This window comes from Andrena cerasifolii, chromosome 1 (genome assembly GCF_050908995.1).
Source record: "Andrena cerasifolii isolate SP2316 chromosome 1, iyAndCera1_principal, whole genome shotgun sequence".
In the NCBI taxonomy this organism is placed as follows: Eukaryota; Metazoa; Arthropoda; class Insecta; order Hymenoptera; family Andrenidae; genus Andrena; species Andrena cerasifolii.
The window spans coordinates 31820085-31844570 of NC_135118.1; the positions used below are offsets into that span (position 1 = coordinate 31820085).

Consider the following 24486-nt stretch of genomic DNA (forward strand, 5'->3'; position numbering starts at 1 on the left):
CCGTAACTTATACTTATATAGTCTGATATTTAGGTTCTTTATAACGGTTATTCCAAATAAAGCTTCTTCATAACTCTTTCAAGAACCGAAATCTTTAGGAATAAAGAATTTAGGGGAAGCATCTTACCCCATTTACGGCATCTTTCTCCTATTTATCCTGCTGTTACTATAATTGTCTTCCTTTGGAAATTCGTTCTCTGTCCTCTATCCCTGCTTTTAACTGTGCTTCCCGTTCTTTTATTCTCGTCCACTATCTGTAACTCCCCTTGCTTGTGCTTCTCTCTCTCTCTCTTCTGTTGTTTCGCTAGCTTTATTTCTGACAGATAATGTTTTGGGGTTTGGTTGCAAAACAGCAGGTATGCTGAACCTTGCTGATGTATCACATAATTTATGTAATTTGTGGTGAATAAAGTCGATTTATTATTATTATCATTATTAGTATTATTTTCGGTACCCCGCCATGCCTCGTGGTAGAGGCAATATGGTTTCCCACTACTTTTTTTAAAGTACAATAACTTCAAATTTTTATTTAAATATTACTCAAACTATGTACCAAATACTAAAGCATTAACTTACAATTATACATATATTAATTCATGAAAACTTGAATAAAAGGTATAATTATCAATTTTTTTTGCATTTTCGCTTAGCTTCTCCATCCTATTAGTTTCGGTAGAAAACCCCAGGCAACCAACCGCAAGCAAGTCAGTAAAATCTCAAAACAATACCTACCAAAGTAACATCACGCTGAATCTGATTTCAATTCTGATTGTAAAAGGCGCAACCTCACAACAAACCCTTGTTGCGAATCTCACTCTAGAGTCTGTGGATCGAGGAGCCCTTCCCCTCCGTCCAGATTCTAACACCGTCCCTTCAGCCGAGGCTCTTCCGAGCCTCCGCGATCCCATCAGTTTCCTTCCCTCTCCGGTTCCGCGCTTTTTCCAGTCCCTCCGAGCGGCCCCGAGATTAAGAGTGCACGAGCGGCAATAAAGTCGAATTAAAATACTCCCTAATCGAGTAAAGTAAATTTAAAGGGCGCGGGGGGGTGGGTTAGTATTTAAAAACGGGAGGATCGGCTGGGAGAGCGGTGATAGCAAGGAAACGGTTTCGATCTCCGTTTCCTCGGTTCGACCGGCGTTACTCCGTCGACTTTTGCCCTTCTTTTCTATCGCCTTCCGTCCCCCGGCTGGTTCTTTCGCTCCTCTTCGAGGAGAGTTTCTTGCCGCTGCAATCTCTGGCTAAATTGCCAATCAACGGGGTATTATTTTCCCGTTAGTCTCCCTGGGCGAGGAGGAAAGCTGAAAGGTAGTGGTCCGACGTGCCCGATCACCGTCCAATCCTTCGGCTCCTCTCCCCCGACATTCTTTTTCTCTACACTCCGCCGTTTAAGCAACCGCGCGTTGCCAATCACGGGACACGACCCGCGAACGAAACCTTCCGATGGATATCGATCCTCTTAATTCGCAACTCGCCAACAAACACTCCCAAAATTAAAACTTTAACGCTGCTGGGCCCACCTCATCCACGCTACCAGTCCCAATCCGAGCAACCACCGGGTTTCTTTCCCAGAGACTTATCATTTGCGCCCGACGCACGCAAGGTTCGTTCACCCTGCATCGTGCTTCTCTCTCTCTCTCTCTGCTCTGCTCTCCACGCACCGCATCTATGCTCCGATCATTAGCTGGCATTTATCTGCAGCGGAACCCTAATAGCGGCGAGCTCGATAACAGACTCTAACCCATCTCCATATACCGCATACGTGCCCGTGATTCAAAATGACCCGCTGAACGCGCTGCAGAAATTCCATTGAACCCCCGGCAAGACACTGTCCGCGGCTGTCTCGTTTCCACCCGCCCGTATCGAGCACAAGAAAGGCACGTTAATTACCAATGATCAGAACCGTCGGTGGAAATCCGGCCCCAGCTGCGCGTCTTAATTAATCGTAATTACGATACTCGGCGCGCGGAGAATTTATATATCCGAGCGTAGGAAAATTCGCGGCGGAAGAAGGTTTGGCGAACGGTGGACGAAAAAAAAAATGGGAAATAGCGAGGGGAAGATGAGAGCAGGAAAGGACAAGGGACGCGAGGTGGGTCGCGCGGGGGTGGGAGAAGAAAAAGTGTCGGCGGCCGGAAGAGGAGAGGAGAAAGCGGAACGCGGAGAATGGAGGATACACGAAGGTCTGCGGTACGTTTAAGTGTGCGTACGTGCCTACGCGTCTTTTTATTCTCGTGGCTGCGCGACGGATAGCTGCGGAGGGACAGGACAGGGTAAACCACCCTCTAGTGGTCTACAGAAGTCAGTACAGCGTGGTCTAGGGGTTCCGCGTTTCAACCATCCTCTTATATACTAATTATCATCGTCGCGCAGTCTCTTGATGTAAATGCCTGAATGCACTGGGCGCAGCGGCGAGAGGAGCGGGTGTTGCGGGGGCGGCTGCGGCTACGGCGGTGCTGTTGCTGGCGGCGGTGGCGGTGATGCGAGAGAAGAGCCAGGGGAAGGAAAGGGAAGAGACTCACGCGGCGTATTTTATATAAAAATACAGACGGCCGCTTCGTTGCTTCAAATACGCCAACTACCGACTCTCTCCTCCTCGCCTTTTCCCACTCTATCTCGCGCCACACCCCCGACCGCCTGTCTCCGTCTTCGCCAGCCACCCACCCCGCCGCACGAACCCGAAGCGGGTTAAGAGAACCCAACACTCGACGGTTACGCGTTTAAAGCTAAAGAGGATATCGTCGTTTCCCGCGACACGCTCTTCCCAGATCCTAGGATTCTCTACCAGCTCTGTAGCTTCTCGCTCGAGTTGTCTCCTAGACGAACTTGGAAGGAAAAGGCACCACCCAGAATACTGTTCAGCGTTAGCTTCCCGGACCACCAAGAACGCACAAAGGTGTCTCGTCCTTTTGCGACGCCACATCTGTTAGACATTCGGCCTGTCAGTCCGCGCCCGAAAATCTGATACGAGGATTGTAAGCACCGTACTTGTCACGAAAATTCAGGCAATCGACCCGAGTCACGGCCGAGGGTTTCCTGACAACCGGGACAATGAACAGCTGGCCGCGCGACGCCCGGATCATGAAGCAAACTACTAGAGATCCCTATTTCACGTGTATTTAAATACACGTGTACACGTGTATTAAACGTATCTGTCCCTGAATCCGTGTATCTTTTAGTACACGGGTACCCGTGCACTATTTCACGTGTATTTAAATACACGTGAATTTAGATACTCGTGTATTTATAAATACACGTATATTAACGTATCCATATTTTGATTCGTCTGATTTTTAATATCTATAGATATCCCAGAACTCTGGGGGATTGCGAAATTCATAAAAGAATTAATGTATTTAAATATATTTACTAGAATAATATGCGGAAAGTATGGTTTTACAAATTTTCAGATTGTATCTAATAACACAATTATAAAATTAACAAGATTTATTTAATCGATTACCTATTTTGATACGAAAAATTAAGGCATTACTGGTAATAAGCGAGCTTCTTTTCAGACGCAACGATAATCCTTAAAATTGAAAAACATCACTCGGTTTTATTTCACTTATTGCTTAAGTGACCGCCAATTGCCCATTCTCCCGTAGTTAATGCCCAATTCTGATGAAAATACACAAATACGTTGATACACGTGTATTTAAATACACGTGAAATAGTGCACGGGTACCCGTGTACTAAAAGCTACACGGATCGAGGTACGGATATATGTAATACACGTGTCTTTTTACTACACGTACCATACCATGGTCTCTACAAACTACTCATTAAGATTTCCCTGCATTTTCCAGGACCATTTCCATCTAGCGTCACCAATAGCTAGACTTTCGACCACCCTTTTTCCCCAAGACACACCCTCGAAAGGAGGTTCCGGAGTCTTCCTGCGTGAAGCCAGGCTCCTCCGCGTCAGAAGCCAAAGGAACTCGAACGCATTCGCACTGTTAATTTCTTGTACAAGTGTATTAAACAGGGCTTTCTCATAGACCAACAAACCTATATCCGTTGTTAATTTTTAACCCTTAACTGGTATACTGTTTTTGGCAAACATGACTGGTATACTGGGGTCGTGGCAAACCCCAAATAATGTTGTATACCAACGTCATTTAAATCTATATAAAGTATTAGTCAGCGCGTTAGTTTTCCAGATAGCAATAGTAAGCATCCTGAAGTCCTTCTTTTATGACCTTATCCGTACCCTATTACTCATCCTTGAACCTCGATCTCTATGCCTCATCCCTTAACGACCGTTAAACTCAGGACAACCCCCACTTTTCAGCTTACCGAAAACCGTACATATATATATATATTACACGCAATTCTTCCAGTCAGAAGCACTTGAGCACTTCAGTCCGAATAGTCTGGACACGAGAATCTAGTTCTGAATCTATAATCTAGTATTTATCTGTAATCGTCTTAGTTTCCGTTATTTGTACGAAGTTATTTAATAAAATAAAAGTAATACGAAAAATACGGAATACAACAATAAAAAAGGACACAGAAATTTGTAAAGTCGACACTAGATCATCCTCTATGAATATTTTGTTCTTAGGTAATGTGTAAAATAATAGAAACCTAGAAAGTTAAACTATTATTATAAAATTAATTAGAAAAACAGTTTGCAAGCTTAGGCAACCAAAAATTTTGCAGCGGACTTTGCGTGCTTGGGGTCATGTGCGACCCAGGATACCAGTTAAGGGTTAAACGGGTGCCTACACTTATTGCGCGGCATACCTTTTGGTAATTACCATCCAGTGAGCTTTTGTGACCGCAAGACGTCGCAAGAGACAGTGACGTTGCGTCGAGATCTACAACCTCCTGCAAAACGACGCTGTGTTTGCTACAAATATGCTGCAAGGTTGAGCTTTATTATGGCCAGCGGGAGCACGCGAGTGAATTCCGTCTTTCCTCGAAGGATAACGTCGAAACGAAGCTAGTGGCGCGGTAATTACCTTTTCTGCGCCGACGGGCCCGAACAAAGAGAAAAAGCGAAGATCGCGATATACCGGGGCTGGCCGCGGAATGAAAATAAGATTCATAGAGGCGGTGGGAACGGTGAAAAGTGGGCGCGTGTGTCGGGTAAATGGTCGGAGCGAAACGAGCCCGTGAAATCGAAGCGGGGCGAGAGGCATAGGGGATCTGGGAGTGCGTCTGGGGACGCAGAATAATGCAAACGGAGGCGTCGAGGGGTAGAACGCCGCTCTAAATTACAGCCGATATTAAGATCTCGCGATTGCGCGAAATGGTATGCAAAGCAATTCCGGTGGACACGCACCAACGCGTACCGAGCCATGGACACCGCTGCGACGGGACGCGACGGAGGCCTACGGGCCACCTCGATTTTAACGCAAGCGCCAGCTCTCCGAGATCCAGCAGATTTCATCCGACATTAACGAAAACGATCGTGTAGTTAGTATACCAAGCCCTTACTCGTCCTACCCTTGAATATGCTTATGGTCTACGCAGAATGTCAAGCAGAAAACTCAGCTTGGAGAATCCAGCAATGAGTGGATAGGTTTCTTCGTTTGTTGCTTATCAGAAGGACCAACCTCTCCTTAGTTAAAATGTCCTATCTAGCAATTCGAAACAGCCGAGAAAAATGAAGTTTCATCATTTTCTTTATGGTGTCCTTGTTTTTTTTATTCAATTTAAAAAATGTAGTCCTTGTTTCGTAGTCTAATATAATTTTTTGTAATAGGTGTACTGGTAGATAGTGTATGGTTAACGTAGCAATTAATTAAATGTTCAGATAGAATATTTTAACTATCTGAAAAGCAGTTAGGATAAAGAAATTAGATTTAGTTAAATGTAAAGCACGTGTGGAACTTCAAATATTTCAAGATTCCTTGATAAATGGAAAAATGCTATATAGGAGATTTTACTTAAGAAGGGCAGTCATTTTTTAAACGAATTTCCCTTTTTCGATATCTGAATGTGCATAATTATCTTTGTGGTATTACACACATTTATTACGGCAGCAAAATTTGTAAATATATTCTATTGTTAAAGAATAAATTAAGAGAGCTCATTTTACCCCGAGGTTCACTTTGCCCCGGTCTCCCCTACACTGGGTAGTTTATGTCCGGGCAAATTGCGTCTTTTCTTAAACTTCCTTACGAATTTGTATTTTTCCTACTTAATCCTTTAAACATTTAACTAAAAAAAAAAGATTGTATATTAAAGTAGAGGCTTGAATAAGTATCCCATAATTTCCTCAGATTCTTTGAAACTGAAAAGCAGTAAAAAGAGCATTATAAATAAACTAAATTTCGACCGTAAAACTTAACTACAATGGTGTCGGCGCACTGTATCGATCAGATTAAAACAATTATTATTTTAATAAATTAAAATAATACATCAAAGCTATTTTGCAATTAATTAATTATATATATTAGTTTCCGACGTTTCGATCACGGTTTTAGAAAGACTTTTAGAAAGACGAATATATGAACATAAAAGAAATATTTTTTCATCTCCCCTACAACATACTGCTTTAACCAAACATTCGCTAGATTTTGATCATACGTTTGACTTTGTCAATGTTAAGATTGTTGATAAAGAAACTAATTTAAATCAGAGAATTCTTTTGGAGGCAATTCACATGATCAAACAGCCTAGCGTAAATCTTAGGTATGAAACACCTAAAATACAGGAACATTACGCAACATTACTAAAGAAGTAATGTCTTATGATGTTTTTGCTCCATAGAATTACATATGATCTAATTCCTACATATCAGTTTATTGGTACGTAATTGTTTGTTTGCTCGTTAACGCCTTTAAGAGTGTATATAACACACCATATGAGCAAGAATGTTTGGTTACTGTAGACTGTATATCCTTTAATTTAGAATTTCGGGGGTTTTAGATATATTTATAACTGTCCACGGTATTCACCCCTTTTTCACCTCCTAAAAGCAGATGTGTTGTTCACGGTTTACCTTAGTCTTATTCCAACCGACTGGCGAATCACACGTTGTGCCAGAGCACAGTGACTTATTTTCAATACCATACGCAGTATTTTATACATATTTTTAACTTTCCTTGAAGATGATCTAAACCAAGATCGAAACGTCGAAAACTAATATATACAATTAATTAATTGCAAAATAGCTTTGATGTACTATTTTAATTTATTATATTTTATATTTTAATTTATTAAAATAATAATTGTTTTAATCTGACCGATCCAGTGCGCCGACACCATAGTAGTAAAGAAAAGCATCCACGGACATAAACGACCCAGTGTGGTGTCATTTTTACTCGCGTTACCCAGAGCAATGAACACGTACCAGGGTCCCATGCGCCTTCGATTCCGAAAGCCGGAATCCCGCGACAGGCGATTCGATAAAACCGACCGAGCATTTAAAAGGCTGATCGGCAAAAGCGCGGTTAGAGCAGGATCCGCGTCGTTAGTAATCGCAAAAGTACAGGCGTATCGCGTCGGCAGCGATAGTATTTCTACGTAATTCGATTCCGGGGAAGCCGACGCGGTAGGTACTTAAGCGTTTTCGAAACGATTCGATCGATATCGACTGCGCGCCGAGTAACGGATATCGCATCATCCTTCGTAGAATATTTATCGAATCCGCGCACGAAATACTTGCGGAATCGAAGCGACCCAAGTTTACAAACGATAACCGATTCGGTCTCGGTTTCATCGAATTAACCCAGACCCAGTTCGGCCCCGATCTAGATCTTTCCTCGTCGCTCCCGTAATCTCATTCTCCGTGACGCACACGACCAGCAACCGGCGGCTTTTCTTCGAGCCCTTGCGGTTTTTCAGCGCTGCCCGTCTGATTTGGCGTTTCTGTAGCTGGACCTTCGAATCTTACTAAGTAATTGAGAAGTCTAGGAGAAGGGGTAGTCCTTAAATTACGTAAGGGTGATTTTCGCGAGTTCTTATAACATCCCACATCAAATATAAAAATTCCTAAAATCTGCTGGATTGTTGGTAACAATTGCGTCAGCAAGAAAACAGAAATGAATTTGGTTACGTGTGACAGTTGCTGACAAAAGCAGTAAACTAACTGTCAGCGGACCCATGGGTCTGTGAGTGTTCGTCTATACCTGACTGACAGGGTAAAAGACAGAACGCAGGCCTGTTCCTTTATCTCAAGTGGCAACGGACTTTTCATATTGCCTTTGCGTTTTCTCTTCACTTCGAGTCTTGCCTTCAGTGCAGTACGACGTCCTTCAAAGCTTAGTTTAATAAACGAGAGTTTCAAAAGAATAAGTATTTCGTGGTTTATTCAGAGAACCCATTTCCAATAAAATCTTCTATTCCAACTCCTTCCTCCCCCGTCCTCCGCGTAATATCTTTTGCATCGCATTTCTTCAGTTATTAAAATCTTTTTAAAGATTCCACGTCGAGAATTAGGTTAGAAAAATATTAAATAAGACGTTGCCTCGACCCTCTCTCTCCTACCTCCTGTAAGGAAACGTAAGAAATTCGCGACCCTCTTCCCCGAAAAGCCTCGCGTAATTTAAGGACGACCTGAAAGGGGTTACAAACGAGTATTGTTCGTTAAGGGGTTATGCCTAGTCAGGCGGTCGAAAAGAGACGAATATTTGTGAATTTTTTTTGAAGAAGCGGAAGCGTATATTTTTACAAAACTTTGTGCGTTTAAAAGAGCAACATTTGAAGAACATTCGGTAATTTTTTCGTAGAAAAATATTTACGTTTATAATAAAATAACAAGCGACATCCAAGAAGCATTTTTAAAAATTTGGTTTTGCGGTGAGCATTGCCATTCGGAACCAGATTATCTAAAATCAAAAAACAAAAAAGATGTCGTTAGTATATTAATGTATCTTATGATTCGCGGAGGGAATTTCCGAAATATTAATTTAAAACAAAATAGCGACCATTTAAAGCTGAAGACCTGACTTTTGCGCGAAAAGATTTGATTTAAAAATCAGGATTTCAACTTTAAATAGCCGCCATTTTGTTTTAACTTAATATTTCGGAAAATTCTCTCCGTAAACCTGAGGATACATTAATATACTAACGAAATCTTTTTTGTTTTTTGATTTTAGATAATCTGGTTCCGAATGGCAGTGCTCAGCGCAAAACCTTATTTTTAAAAATGCTTCTTGGATGTCGCTTGTTATTTTATTATAAACGTAAACATTTTCCTACGAAAAAATTACCAAATATTCTTTAAATGTTGCTCTTTTAAACGCAAAAAGTTCTGTAAAATTATACGCTTCCGCTTCTTCAAAAAAAATTCACAAATATTCGCCTCTTTTCGGCCGCCTGACTAGGTATAACCCCTTAATGTATATCTCACGATATTATAATCGACGTGGATTCGCAGAGCGACGTGCGTCTTGGAGGAAGCTCGGAGGGTTTCTTCCGGCTGCTTGGGCGTTACCCAGATATTATTATCCGCGGTAGACAATAGGCCGATACACATCGATCCACCGATGTCGGACGATAGCGGAAAGGGAGGGCGCGTGTAACAGAGCTGTCTCATTAACAACTTGTAATGGAACGGCGGTATCTATTGGTAGGTTTCTGTGCGTTGCAAGAGGAGAAACGCTACCCCCTTCGTTCTCTCGCGTTTCATAAAACGAAAAGGCAAAGGATGGAGAGGAAGAGGAAACAGGAAAGAGGCACGGGTGAAAGGAGAACGACGGGGGTAGGGGAGGGGGGGTGGGGGGTGGGGGAGATGTCGAAAGGGAGGGCAAACCTTCGAGAATAGACGATACGAAAACGAACCGAACGGTCGACGAACGGAACGAACCAGCGAACGAGCGAGCATGCATACGTTGATACCGGGGAACGAATGCGCGCACGTCCGATGGATGGAACTTCGCCATCCGCGCATCGGCCCGCATTGTGCACGCGCCATTGAAAACAACGAAACAATGCGTCGAAGCCAGGTTTTGTCCCGTGACTTCTCGCCCGTTTCGAAGCAGACCGCAAAGCCCGAAAAGGCGGCGCGCCGTCGCGACCGCGCGATCCAAACCCACAAGAAGACTCACTCTCTCTCTCTCTCCCCGCACAACAGCGCGCCCCGCACATGCCAGCAATGTGCTTCCATTTCCACGTACGCGAAATCCCTAACGACGCTCCTTCGATACAGCCATTGTCTATCTTCGACCGTCTTTTCAATTCTCGCGTTTCGCCCGGCAACAAGCCGAGGAGGAAGCGGAAAACGGCTGGCGGGCAGGCTGGGGGTACGGTAATTGCCACGACCACTGTTCAGAGACCTCTCGAAACTTCTTCCCTACCCTCGTCCCAGGCGCAAAGTTCGAGGGCCAGGCGAGCGAAACTTGCGCTAACCCGGGACAAAATCAACTGGCCGTTCAAGGTCAGCGGAGGGGCTCTGTCCCTTCCATATCGTCCGGCTACCCTTGTCGCTCCAATTTCGCTACCCTTCCGTACACTGTGTCTCAGAGACTGGGTTAGGAGAGACGTGTATCGCGTGGATTCGTTGATCGAGAGATGAATGCGAAAGCTCCGCAGGCAACTTGCTCTAGAGAACTTGTCCCGAAGAGCCTTTTTGCCACCAGGATTTCATGCACGGAGGCTGTTACACGCTCGATTACTCGTTAACAAGAAGTTGATTACTGAAAGCAACTGCGTCGCTCCGCAGACAGTGTGTTATTTAACATCTTCCCCCGGATACGCTTCTTTTTTTCCGCCCGGCGGATTAGCGAGGCGCCCGAGTCGAGACACGGCGCTTTTTAACCGACGGAATTGTAGCTCATCGCCAGCGATCGTTACCCCGGATGAAACGGGCCGGATTATAAGCGGCCGATAAACTCTTTTATTTTATTCGCGCCTCACGCGCGAAACACCGAGCGTCGCGCTATTCCCGGGGACGTTTCTCTTTTTTTTTTTTTGTCCACCTCCGGCGATCGCGTTTTATTTATTTCCACTGGACGCGGCGATTTCGGTGGCTACCGGGAGCCGCGTAATTGGCCGTCATTTGCAGCGGATCGGCCGCAAAAAGGAAAGGATCGCGCGATGTCACGATTCGGCTGCAAGAACGCCTCGGGACTTGAATGTGTTTACCAAAGCTTCTTTCCGAGTTGTTGCTCGGGGACCGCGCAAAAACTTTAATCCACTGTGGTCCAGTGAAATTAGGATCTGTCTGCGGTATAATTCCCAGCAAGATGAACTTCTGTATGGGCCTTTATTTGGTCGTTTCAACGACACGTCAAACGTCTCCCTAAATGTGACCGCCGCTAAGAATTTCACGGTGGGTCAGAGGTAAAAATAAAATATCCCGTTATTTATCAGTTTTACGACAAAAATAGATATTATGAAATTTTTAGGTTACAAAATTCTCTACAAAACAGGTGGAATGAGTTTTTCTGTAGGAGTAACCATTTTCATGTATGACGGGTTACCAAGTTTCAACCCTCGTATTTTTCACAACGGAAGATTTTGCATCCAGAAATTCGAAAAGTTATGAAACTTTGTGAATATGTAGGGGATGTCCTCCCGAGTATAACACAATTTTGTTTGCTGCCCAAATTCATTCTAAAAGGGTGAAATTGACCCCTGAAAAATGTTCAATTTTGTATTATTAGTCGCGAACTATAAGAAATAGAAGAAAAGTTTCCAGGAAAAACTTACTTCTTTTACATAGGACTAATATTTGGTAACTTACAGTTTTGACAGTTCTTACAGTACGCGAATTATAACATAAAATCGAAAAATAACCGGATTATCAGGGGTCAATTTCACCCTCTTGGAGTGAATTTCGGCAGCAAACAGAACTGCGTTGTACCCAGGAGGACATCCCCTACATATTCACAATGCTTTATAATTTTTTAAATTCCCGGGTTCGGGGTCTTCCCTTGTGATTAGTATGAGGGTTGTAATGTTTTAAGGGGTTATACCTAGTCAGGCGGCCGAAAAGAGGCGAATGTTTGTGAATTTTTTTTTAAAAAGCAGAAGCATATATTCGTACAGAACTTTTTGCGCATAAAAGAGCAACATTTAAAGAACATTTGGTAATTTTTTCGTAGAAAAATATTTACGTTTATAATAAAGTAACAACCGACATCCAAGAAGCATTTTTAAAAATTTGGTTTTGCGGTGAGCACTGCCATTCGAAACCAGATTATCTAAAATCAAAAAACAAAAAAGATTTCGTTAGTATATTAATGTATCATCAGGTTGACGGAGAGAATTTTCCGAAATATTAATTTAAAACATTAATTGAAATTCTGATTTTTTCGCGTGATTTTTACACGAAAAAATCAGGACTTCAACTTTAAATAGCCGCCATTTTGTTTTAAATTAATATTTCAGAAATTCCCTCCGTCAACCTGAGGTTACATTAATATACTAACGAAATCTTTTTTGTTTTTTAATTTTAGATAATCTGGTTCCGAATGGCAGTGCTCACCGCAAAAGCAAATTTTTAAAAATGCTTCTTGGATGTCGCTTGTTATTTTATTATAAACGTAAACATTTTCCTACGAAAAAATTACCAAATGTTCTTTAAATGTTGCTCTTTTAAACGCAAAAAGTTTTGTAAAATTAACCGCTTCCGCTTCTTCAAAAAAAATTCACAAATATTCGCCTCTTTCCGGCCGCCTGACTAGGTGGTATAACCCCTTAACCCGTCATACACGAAAATGGTTACTCCTACAAAAAAAACTCATAGAACCTGCTTTGTAGAGAATTTACTAATCTACAAACTTCATAATAACTATCATTGCCGTAAAACTGATAGATAACGAGGTATTCGCGAAAAACTGTTTATTTTTTTGTATCTCTAACCCTCTGTAAAATTCTTAGCAGCGGTCGCATCGATGGGGATTTTTGACATACTGTTTAAAACGACGAAATAAAGACCCCTACAGAAATCACAATTTCACTTGCTGCGAAATATTCCGCAGTTTGGCCAGACTTCCGTCTAATTTCGCTGGGCTACAGTGCGATCGTACATGCTTGCATGATGCAGGGACTTGTAGAAAGTCGCGTCGCATATTGGCCCGGCGCGTCGTCCGATTTTGGAGGGAGAAGGGCCCGGTGCAGCGTTAACGACGAATTAATGACGTCGCGTTATCGTGCCACCTGTACATACGACGGTATATAAACCGGAAGCTTCGGCTCCGACTCGTGACGGCAGGACTCGCGACACGGGCTAAAACGCCAAACTGTTTTACCACGACAACGTGCTAACGATTAACACACCCGCCGGCACACGTATCGTCATACCGGGCGCACGGATACCGCGCGCTACCCTTTCTCTCCCACCTTCGCTCTCGATCCATCGGTCTCTTTTTCCCCCGGCGCTCGCACACGACCTCTGCCACTGTCCGGTATAAACGCGCGCGCGACGTGCACACCTCGCGCGTGCCCATCCTCCTCCATCCTCCTCCATCTCTTCCACGCTCGATTTTCGTCTCTTTCGCGCCAATCGAAGCGTGTGGCCCTCGCTCCCAACCCCCTGCACATCTCGCCACCCTCGCGCATCGGCATCAGCCTCCTCCTATCCGCCCGGCCCACCCATCCCGCTTCGCCCCCCTCCGCTCTTCCTCCACCCTCCCCGCCGGACCACCCTTTCCCTCCTCCATCTCCCTCCACACCCCCGACACCCGATACTCGACACCCGATACCTAATTATGTTAAACGCTTCCGGATTTTGCGGCCGGATTATGCGGCCTCGTTGCCCTCGCGCGCCTCCTCTCTTTCCCTGCTCTTTCACGCTTCCTCCCTGTCCCTCCGCCGGCAACGCGCTCTCGTCCTTCTCCCTCGTCAACGCTTACCGCGAAGAACGATTTGTAGCTGCGAGCGTACGCGCGAAATCACCGAATATCATCGGCCGGCATTTTCGCCGCGCGTCCCCTGGTGCCTTCAACGAGCCTCCTACCGACCCTCCCCCGTTCGCGACCACATTTCTAAATATGTAGAACTGCGGGCAGGATTTTAGGGTGCCGCTCGAGCGATCAACGGGCCGGGAACAGAGTCGCGCGCCCCAAAAGAATCCGCGACATCGTCGGGAACAAAGGGGTTGACGAGAGCGTTTTAATTTCTCTGTAAACGCGAGACAAGTTTGGCGCGTGCCAAATTCCACCCTTTCGACGCGACAGCCCGGCTCGATTCGTTCCCGCTCCAGTGTACCCGTTCCTGTTGGCCCTCGACCGTCGAAACCGACATTCCGCGGAGTTGCGATTTTCCTGCGGATGCGTCCCCATACCCTCTTTCCCTTATCCGGTCTTCTCTGTTTCGCTCTCTGGCCCACCCACCCTCTCTCTCTATCCTCCTGTCTCCCTCGCTCGCCAGCTTCGCTCCTTCCTTCTTCTCATCCGCGATTTCGATGCTTTGAACGGGGCAGGCACCCTCCCAAAGCTGTGCCGCGTGCGCGGATAATCGACGAAAACAGCGGTCGACGATTGCGGTTTCACCGTGCTCGCTCGTTCGCGTGAAGACGCAGATGCAACAGTTGCTCGGACCCGCAGCCCCTTTTTAACACGCTTCGTTGTTGCGCGCGCCACGGCGAAAGCTGCGCGCCGCGAAATTCTATTTGAAACAGGCTTCCAAAGAGCTCTGGAACTTTTCGATAGGTTCTGTTTGAAGCATGGAATATTTTTAAAAATTGTTCTCACGCCATACGTTCCTGCGAGAACCGATGAAGTAAAAGTTGTTGAAAATAGAAGTTCTAGTTGCAATGGAAAGTATGAAATATAGAAATAAAAAATTTTCTATAACAGGAACAGACATTTTGCGCGTCGATATTAAAAAAGTTCTCAATCGTTGTATTGAATACTGAATACTATTCAACGAATAGTACCTACTGCAACAATAATAAATAATTATTACAGTTAAATTGAGACTCTGAATGCGTTATTTATTTGTAATAGTTACCTATGCAGATAATTCCGACGCAGATATTACAGAATTTTTATGTATTTTGGTTCATGTAAGTTATGAAAATATGTTATTTAGATATTATTCTTGACAAGTTCTCTTTTCAATACTTCTTATGAAACTATTAATTACTTACGTTCTGATTTTCATACATTTTATTAAATAAACACGAAGAATATAATATTATATTGTTTTTTATTTAACAACAAAAATGGTTACTCCTACAAAAAAACTCATATAACCTGTTTCGTAGAGAATTTGCTGACCTACAAATTTTATAATAACTATTTTTGCCGTAGAACTAATAGATAACATAATATCCCCGAAAAACTGTATTTCATCTTTGACCCTCTGTAAAAATTTGACATATTTTATGTACAGTTTCATTTCAATTACCTAAACTATTTTTCTTCTTCTTATGGAACCTTTTGTTAATAAACGTTCTAATACAACTAGTTCCCATGGAACTTTATTACACAGGTTCTAAAATATCTGTTCCAAGAGAACACTTTCAAAAGAAGTTCCTAAGGGTAACATTTCTTTCAATAAAAATTCCATAGGAACAGATATTTTCTTAAACGAAACATAGCTGTATAAGTTCTAATAGAATTTTTTTTTAAAAACGAGACTTCCAGAACTTTTTCGTCCCGGGATCTACACAGTACCCCAGGGATGAGGGTCTTTATGTGGAGCAGCGACCAACCCTATTCCGAATCGAGACACACCTTCTATTCGCGAGATCGAACGGAGGCAATGTTAAAGCGATATATTTAAACCAGCGACTTAATAAATAGCACTTTATCGCGCTACCTTCCACCTATAGCACTGACCTACATCTCCATCGGATACGAATCCAATCAAATCCCTTAATATTGCACGCGGCACTCGATTCCATCATTTTTGCGGCGTCTGAAAAAGTTTCGCTCAATTATAAACCAGCTGTCCCTGTTACATTTCCTTCGGGCTAAAGTATGCCAGGACCACCCCGGGGGCGGCCAGGCGGCCCGCCGAGCTGAGAGGGGGCGCGCGAGGGTCCCCGGCTAATGTCTCCATTGCTCGTGCGACGGAAGGAAAAGAAACGGCTGGCCTGTGCTCGATAACGAATCGACAATACCGTATCGGGCGTGGAATTTACGCGCCGAATTAGATAATGCCGGTGACACGTCGCTGTGGAACGATGATACGCGTATACCGCGCGAGTCCGAGGATTATCGCGACCGTTTCGGCGTAGTATCGATGCTGATCGCGATACGTTCAACCCGCTCCCGCTCCACCCTCGCGCCGCCCTTCCGCCCTTCAGCGACTCGCCGACGGATCTGTCGGAAGATTCATTCCAAGCTAAACAGCCGGGCCACGGTTTTTCCAGTCCGTCTCTCCGTTCCCGTGTCCCGCTGTAAGTACTTCTTTCTCCGCTACGTTACTAGCAACTCGGCGCTATAACGCCAGGCGACAAAAACTCGTCTGGAGCGGCGCGTACTCGCAAAGCCTTCGGGAATAATTAACGTTTGTTTTAGAGCAGCGTTCACCGAGCTACTAGACAGTCTCTCCCGATTTTTGTAGATGTCCGCCAGAGGTGGCCGCTTTGTTTCGGCTGTGATCTGTCGCGATACGCGCACCCTGTAATCCGGCCGGCGAAAGGAAGGGAAACAGCCTTTCACGTTTGTCGCGGCACGCGCGCGGACGATAATCCCGGTTCTTCGGGTTAGTTTTAATTGTCGACGACCGGTCAACGAGGCGTAAACGTTGGCGCAACACGTGTACGGTCGCGTTAATTGCCCGATAAAAATCACAACACGCCAGCCGAGGCAAACCGCCGGCTGCCTGGGTCGCGTGGTCGTAAAATTAAAAATGCCACGCTTCCGTCGAGGATCGCGTTAGTCGACCATTAATTCATTAATTATAAGGGCACGCGTGTCGCGACCATGCAACGCTGCTCAAAGCTGAATCGCAAACGGGACTCCCCTTCTCTCCCGTTTTCCACCTCTTTCGGCTCTATTTTCCCTGCTCCGCTCCTCGTCGCTTGCCAGCCGGGCCCGTCCACTCGTGCTCCGAACCCGACTTTTCGAAAAGTCAGGGGAAAATGGCAACCGAGACGAGACTCACCCCGGGGCGGGGAGGGCCAAAACGAAAACGCGGCGGGCTCCGTCGTTGCTCTTTCCCCGTCAGCATCCAGTCATTCACCCGTTTGCAACGCGAATGACATGGCTGTTCATTAAAAACAGCAGCCTCGCGACACTCGAGCGTCTTATGTGTAATACACTGGATGCTCCGCGGCCGACTCATCTTTTTCAGGGACACTTCGCTTCAGGTAGATGCCGCGGAACCTTCGGGTAGAATCGTGGAATTTTTTTGCCACGGCTCCCGCTTGTTTGTGCAAGCTTCTACCGAAACGCATGGGTTCACCCCCTCGGATCTCGAGCAAGGGTTTATCTCGGCTTTAACGTAGAAGGCTGGTGTACCTAACAATTTCTCTCAGTAACTGCAGAGTAATTTAAGTGGAAGGTATCAATTCGGAGTAAGAAATACATTTAACTTTTGACCAAAAAATGGGGGCTAACTGATTAATGCACTGCGAGTACGAGGCTTTTTTCTTACATTAGGGTAACTCGGGGTTATATGCCATTTCTCAATGGTTTTTTAAATAGTGCATAGATGACGTTAGCATTTGCATTAATTCTGTTTAATTTAGTGTAACTGCTAAGACGACAATAAATTTTGGCTTCTGCCTTCGTTTATTTTCAGTAAATTCTGGTAAGTTATACAAATATCGTCTTGATCTAATTTCACACTGCAACTAGAATGCTACAGTGTGAAATTAGATCAAGACGATACTTTTATAACTTACCTGGATTTACTGAAAATAAACGAAGGCAGAAGCCAAAATTTATTGTCGTCTTAGCAGTTACACTAAATTGAACGGAATTAGTGCAAATGGTAACGGCATCTGTGCACTATTTAACAAATTATACATTTGTGTGAACAGTTATACAAAAAATCAATGGATTATGACAAAGTAGACTAACAAACGAATTTTACAACCTCTCGCATATCTGTTAACACTGTGTACTTTGTGGAGAGATTTTCAATTCTTCGTTTTATGACCGTGTGGAGTAATATGCCACATGTTTGTCGGTATAATATGCCACAAACTAATATTTTTGTAACTCTTTCTATTTAATGCCATCGAGTTGTTTTTTTTTGTATTAGAACCATGCCTAAGAAGTATGTACGAACTTCAAACGAAAGTTTAAAGGAAGCTATTCGAATGGTGAAAAAGACTCGTACTACAATATAGAACAAATTTTGAGACTGTAGATATTTTTTATGACAATTCGACTGATGCAGAAAATGTGCAACCACTGTGCAATATGTGAACGACATTATTACGATAAAAAAGAACCTAAATGTGACTGGGTAAAAACTACTTGTTGTAAAAAGTGGGTCCATGAAAACTGCGTAGAGATTGGGGACTGTTTAGTTTAATAGAAATAGCTTTTTTCCAAATATATTTTATGTTTCATTGAGTTCAGATATTTGTTACTAGTTACTAATAGCTTGAATAGTTTAAAATATTGTTGATTCTCAAAAATTTGAGTGATTACTTCGCACTTCATTAGCTTGTGGCATATTACTGAGGTAATATTCCACTTTCGAGGACTTTTGTATTTGTACGTTTCTCATTGAACTATAAAAGTAACATATCTTTACTGATTAGTCAATATACAGAATTAATTACACTTTCATATGGTTTTATCTACTTCCCTGTATCTACTTATACTTGCGAGATATCGCGTTTCAAAATTAACTGTGGCATGTTACCCCGAGTTACCTTATCATGTGATGTGGTACCTAAATTTACAAGCCCACAGTAGAAATATGCAATTTAGTTTATTCGGGTTGTAGAAATAATGGTTTTGTGGACTCCTATTATGGTTTACTAGATACAGAGAGCAAAGAGAAATGCTCTCCTTGAACGACGGCTCGAGACTGAACTGGTATTTACAGGTCATGCGAGACACTCGCGTTACCGGAGGTTCGAGAATCAACAACTGACAAATCAGCGATAGGCCCGAGTAGACGTTACTATAGCTCACGCTATACTTCGCTATTCTCAACAATTCGTAGTTAAACGAATGCTACTTACGGAACATCCCGAGCCCGGGAATTCAGAAAATTCCGAAACTTTGTGAATATGTAGGGGATTTCCTCCTGATTACAACGCAATTTTGTTTGCTGCCCAAATTCACTCAAAGGGGGTGGTAATTGACCCCTGGAAATCCGGTTATTTTACGATGTTGCGTTGTAACTCGTGAACTGTAAAATATTTTTTTACCAAATGATAGATCTGATTAAAAGAAGTAACTTTTGTCTGGAAACTTTTTTTCTATCGCTTACAGTTCGCGAGTTATAACACAAAATCGGAAAATAGCCGAATTTTCAGGGGTTATTTTCACCCTGTTCGAGTGAATTTGGGCAGCAAACAAAAATCGCGTTGTAATTGGGAGGAAATCCCCTACATATTCACAAAGTTTCACAATTTTTGAATTTTCGGATTCGGGATCTTCGTTTGCTAGTGATTTAAGGGGTCTTCCCACTGTAACGCCCTAATCGACCGCGCAATCGGGGTGACTTTTTTTACACCCACTTATTTTGGCAAAAGTGAGCATTGTAAGAATATGAAAAAAATTGTATTCTCAAAACACGTATCAATAAATAGAAAAAACTTCAATTTTGTAAACACATTTTTTTTTTGATAAAAAAAGTTCCAGACAAAGTTAATTTTATGGGACATTACAGTGTTAAGACCTCTTAAGGAAATTCCATATTTATAAATATGTGTATCAACATATTTGTAATAAGTGCAGAATGTTTTGCAGAATAATCTCCGTGCGGAGATTAAAACTGCGTTAATAATAAAAAAATATAGATTTAACTGTCTACCGATTTGCGAGGGCTGCTCTCCACTTCCCCAGTAGCACAAAATATTAAATACATCAAATATTAAAAAGAGATTCAATCTCTTTTTGATATTTATATATACACGCAATATTTATTCTAGATTAAAAAGCAAATATTTTTTCCCCAATATACTGGAAATATTATTTTATATTAGGAAAAACTAGTACTTTTGTCCAAATATAAGATAAATATTTATATAATATTAGAAAGAAAATATTCTGTACATATTTTCCTTAAATATTACGAAAAAAATATTTCCTTCCAAGTATGAAAGAACTATTTATTTAATGTTAATCAATATTTTGTGCTACTAAACAGGGTTGTTCACCGCTGTAACTTAAGATTCTCAAGGCAAACGCTACTCGCGTGCAATTTGGCCGTGTTCCCAATACCTCTTCCCGTATAACTGAAAACACGCCAATCTTCGATGCAATGACCACGAGTAGTTAACCTCTGAGACGATATTAGCATAAAACGTTTTAATAAGCGTCGGTTGGGCAGAGTCGCAAGTTTCTAGCGGCGCGGAGTGTCGCGCGGAGACATTCAGACGAGGACTGGAGAGGTGCGTCGCTGGCGAGTTAATTCTCCCGTCGATTTTTCACCGCGGGGCCGTTCGCGAAAGAAACTCGCCGCGTAAAACGAGCGAGTGTTCCTCCCCGCTCGCGGAGACGCTGGCTTCCTCGAAGGTTAAACGAACGAAGTCGGAACTGCGTCGCAGTTTCCTTTCTCGTCCCTGTCCGTTCCTTTTAACGCCCTTCCTCGCCCCTCCGCTTTTTCCGCGATCTTTTCACGGCGTCGGAGGGGGCTGGAGCGGGTTCGGGGCGAGCGAGCAAAGGTAGTTGGGGGCGGTTTTACGACGAGCGAAACGCGCCGCTCGTTCCTCACCCTCGCTCGCCGGGCGCTGCCGCTACAGAGACATAAACTTTATGGTGTTTATGAATATTTATATTAATCTACATTTTATGCCGGCGTCTACGCGGCCGTGCGAATGGAGAGTGCGTGCAGGGGATGGGGGGGTGAAAGAGATGGAGACAGAGGAAAGCGACGAAACGGGAGGGTGCAACCGCGGGGGGTTGGAGATAGGGGGAGCTGGACGAGCGGGGGAAAAAGGACGAGAACTAGAGCCCGAGTTTTATTCAGGCGACGAAGGAGGCACCGACGATGAAAAACTTGGATAATAATTTACATCGACGAGCAACCAGGCGTCTGCGCGGTAATCGTTTCGGTAATTATGCAGAACAGGTGTTTCCTCGCCGATTTCAATGATTTTTGGATATGTTGTGAAACTCAACATTCTGAACAACTTTTTCCTATACATATTACCGCCGCTCGACCTTCGTTGCCGAGATATTTGCCAAAAACTATCGTTATTGCTCTGCATTCTGCCCATACCTACACTGCGCTCCTTAGTTAAACTGTACTATCTAGCATTTTTTCATTTTTTGAGATATGTTGAAATACTTGAAGTTCCACACGCCTTTTACCTTTTAATTAAAGTTAGAAAACTCTACGTGCTTCGTAAGGATTTATAAATAGTATAATGTATTTAACCTAACTTCTTTCCAGATGGTTATAATATCCTATCTAAAACAATTAATCAGTTGGTACGGTAATAATATATCACCTACCCGTACACCTATTACAAGAAATTATATTAGGCTGTTACGAAATAATGACAACATGTTTTAATTTGAATGAAGGAAAATAAGGACGGTACAAAGTAAAAGATAAAACTTCAGTTTTCTCGGTTGTTTCAAAATGTTAGATAGGACATTTTAACTAAAGACGGCTGTACATACATTGTATGCAGCTGTTCGACTGTTTATTGAGTATTGTTGTACACGCGTCACGACGTGAAATACGTATCACTTTAGTTTTCCGCACCGAGAGTTTTTTTTTTATTAATTCAGCGTTTAGAGTCGCATCTACTTCTATGGTCATTAGCGACTACATTGGGCTGCACCGAGAGTGTTTGAAATGAAATTGTACGAATTTTTAAATATCTGCAATGATTATAACAATTTACTGGAGGTTTTAATTGAACAAAAATTAATTCATGGCGGGATGAGTTGCGCGAAATGCAGAAAGGAAATGACGTTTAATAGTAGAACATTAGTTTTTGCGTGTTATAACACATTCTATAAAATGAACAGAATCAAAGAACGCGTAAAACAACAGTGTCTGTCAAGAATTAGTTCACTTCATAATACCTGGTTTGAAAATATACACGTGCCAATTCAGAATATTTGTCGGTTTTTTGCTTAGCATATAATGCTTCGGCCACCCGGACAAACATTTTTGATACAAGAATTAGGCATTTCTTCGCACACAGCAGTCGATTGGGCGAGCTTTTGCAGGGAGTTGTGTGAATTATGGGTCGAGAAATCTTCGGTTCAAATAGGAGGCGAAAACAAAGTCGTCGAAATTGACGAGGCTAAGATTGGCAAGCGTAAATACAACAAGGGCCGACTTGTTACTGGACAGTGGGTGTTTAGAGGAATTGAACGAGATAGTAAGCAAGCTTTCATTGAACGAGTACCAAATCGAACTTGCGAAACTCTACTTTCCGTTATAAAAAGAAATGGATTAAACCAGGAACAACAGTCATGTCGGACTGTTGGAAATCTTACAATTGTTTAAATCAAGAAGGCTGCAGACACTTAATAGTGAATCATAAAATCAACTTTGTTGATCCGGATACAGGGGCACACAGTCAAAACATAGAGCGTGCGTGGCGGGAAACACGAGCAAACGTTCCGCGTTATGGAACACGTGAATACCATTATTCCGGATACATAGCGGAGTTCCAATTCCGACGTAAATTCCATTTTAATAATCGCATAATCGCGTTTTTTAATGTAATGGGGGAAATGTTTCCACTTGGTAACGAAACTGAAACTTAATTATTGTCAATAAATTTCAAAATTTAACTAAGAGCGAACTAAGGTAATTATATATATATATATATATTTAGTTAAATTTTGAAATTTCAATATTATATATATATATATTGAAATTTCAAAATTTAACTAAATATATATAACTATCTTAGTTCGCTCTTAGTTAAATTTTGAAATTTATTGACAATAATTAAGTTTCAGTTTCGTTACTAAGTGGAAACATTTCCCCCATTACATTAAAAACGCGATTATGCGATTATTAAAATGGAATTTACGTAGGAATATATATATTCCTCCACATCCTTTCTCCTTTATATTCTATACCTTGCTCTTTTCATACCTTCACTCACTCTCGGCTTACGTCGTTTAGTTTCCTCGTCAGACGGTTCGAGCGAGGGTCCTGACAAGGGTCAGTTTATTAGGCGCAAACAACTTCCCCTGCCCCGGTTTATGGAGAATTCCCCGGTCCCGAATCTTTCTCGATAATCCGGGGACCACTGTACATTGTAGTAGCAGCAGCAGTTTTTCGCGAATATCTCGGAAACGAAGGTCGAGCGGCAGTAACGTGCAAAGAAAAAAGTTGTTCAGAATCATGTCCCCGACAACATATCCAAAAATCATTGAAATCGGTGGGGAAACACCTGTTCTGCACAATTACCTTAGTATTTTTCCCAGTTTCGGTGGTGGTGGTTTCCAGAGCTTCCAGAGACGCCGGACTCTTGTCCCAGGGCAGAGCTCCCTGGATCGCAGTTGAGCACAGCTGCGTTCAGACCCTCCTCGGTCTTTGGTTCCTCGGTTAACTTGTACAATTTGGCAATCTTAGTTCGGAATTAAACATTACATTGAAAACGCCGGGCCGCGAACAAGCTCTATCGGAGGGTGGTTAGCCCCGACTTTTCCCCTTTCTTGGGCGGGTTTTGCGCCGTGCTCGGGACAGGAGCACCGGGAACGAGAACGGTAACGGTAACGGTAACGGGAACGGCGAAGGTGAACGGTAACGGTAACGATAACGGCGGCAGAAGGGGCGGAGAGAAGGACCGGGGTAACGCGGGGGTACCAGCAGCGTGTCAGCGGCGTCCCAGCGCCGCTAGCCGCCGCAAACAGGAAGTCTTCGGTGTTCGGCAACGACGCCAGATCGATATACCTCGAGGAGACTAAGGCTCCGCCAATGGCTATTATCTCACGCGTATATATGCATCGCTCCGTGCATTGCTCGGTACACTGAATTCCCCGTACACAAATACGCGCTCGTATGCCTATGCGTTACTTGAGCGCTCCGGCGCGCATACCTCCGTCCGCGCCCCCGACGCGTCGCGTCACTCGCTCCTCCACCTACACGCGCGTACGGGCGCGCGCGTGCACGCCGAGAGGACACGCACACCGCGGGACCGAGTATAACTCGGCGGCCATCTTGGATATTAGCCAACCAGAACAATAGTATACACAATAGTACGCGAGCTAGCGAGCTAGCGAGCAGTGTTTGGTACCACCCCGACCCTCCGACTTCTCTCTCATCCCCTCGTCCCACCGACCGACCCTACCCACCCTCTCGCGCCCACCCCCGCTGCTCCTGCTCCTGCTCCTTCTCGACCTTTCTCTACCGCCACCTTCCGCCTTCAGCGATCGCCAGGATCGCCTCTTTCGCAACCCCAACCAGCCTTAACGCGTTCCCTCTTAACCCACTATCCAGAACCCTAGCTGCCAACCGCGTGTGAGCTGAGTGCGTCACGGATCGGCTGATTAACTCCGGCTGACAAGCGTTCGTAAGAGATCG

The 24486-nt window shown here is 43.6% G+C and overlaps 1 protein-coding gene and 1 pseudogene across 6 annotated transcripts in view; one reads left to right on the forward strand and one right to left on the reverse strand.

The window, feature by feature from the left end:
* The window catches only part of LOC143375869 (protein bric-a-brac 1), a 413320-nt gene that overhangs the window by 91894 nt on the left and 296940 nt on the right, over positions 1–24486 (reverse strand). The window lies entirely within an intron of this gene.
* LOC143370979 (uncharacterized) lies at positions 21899–22715 on the forward strand (annotated as a pseudogene).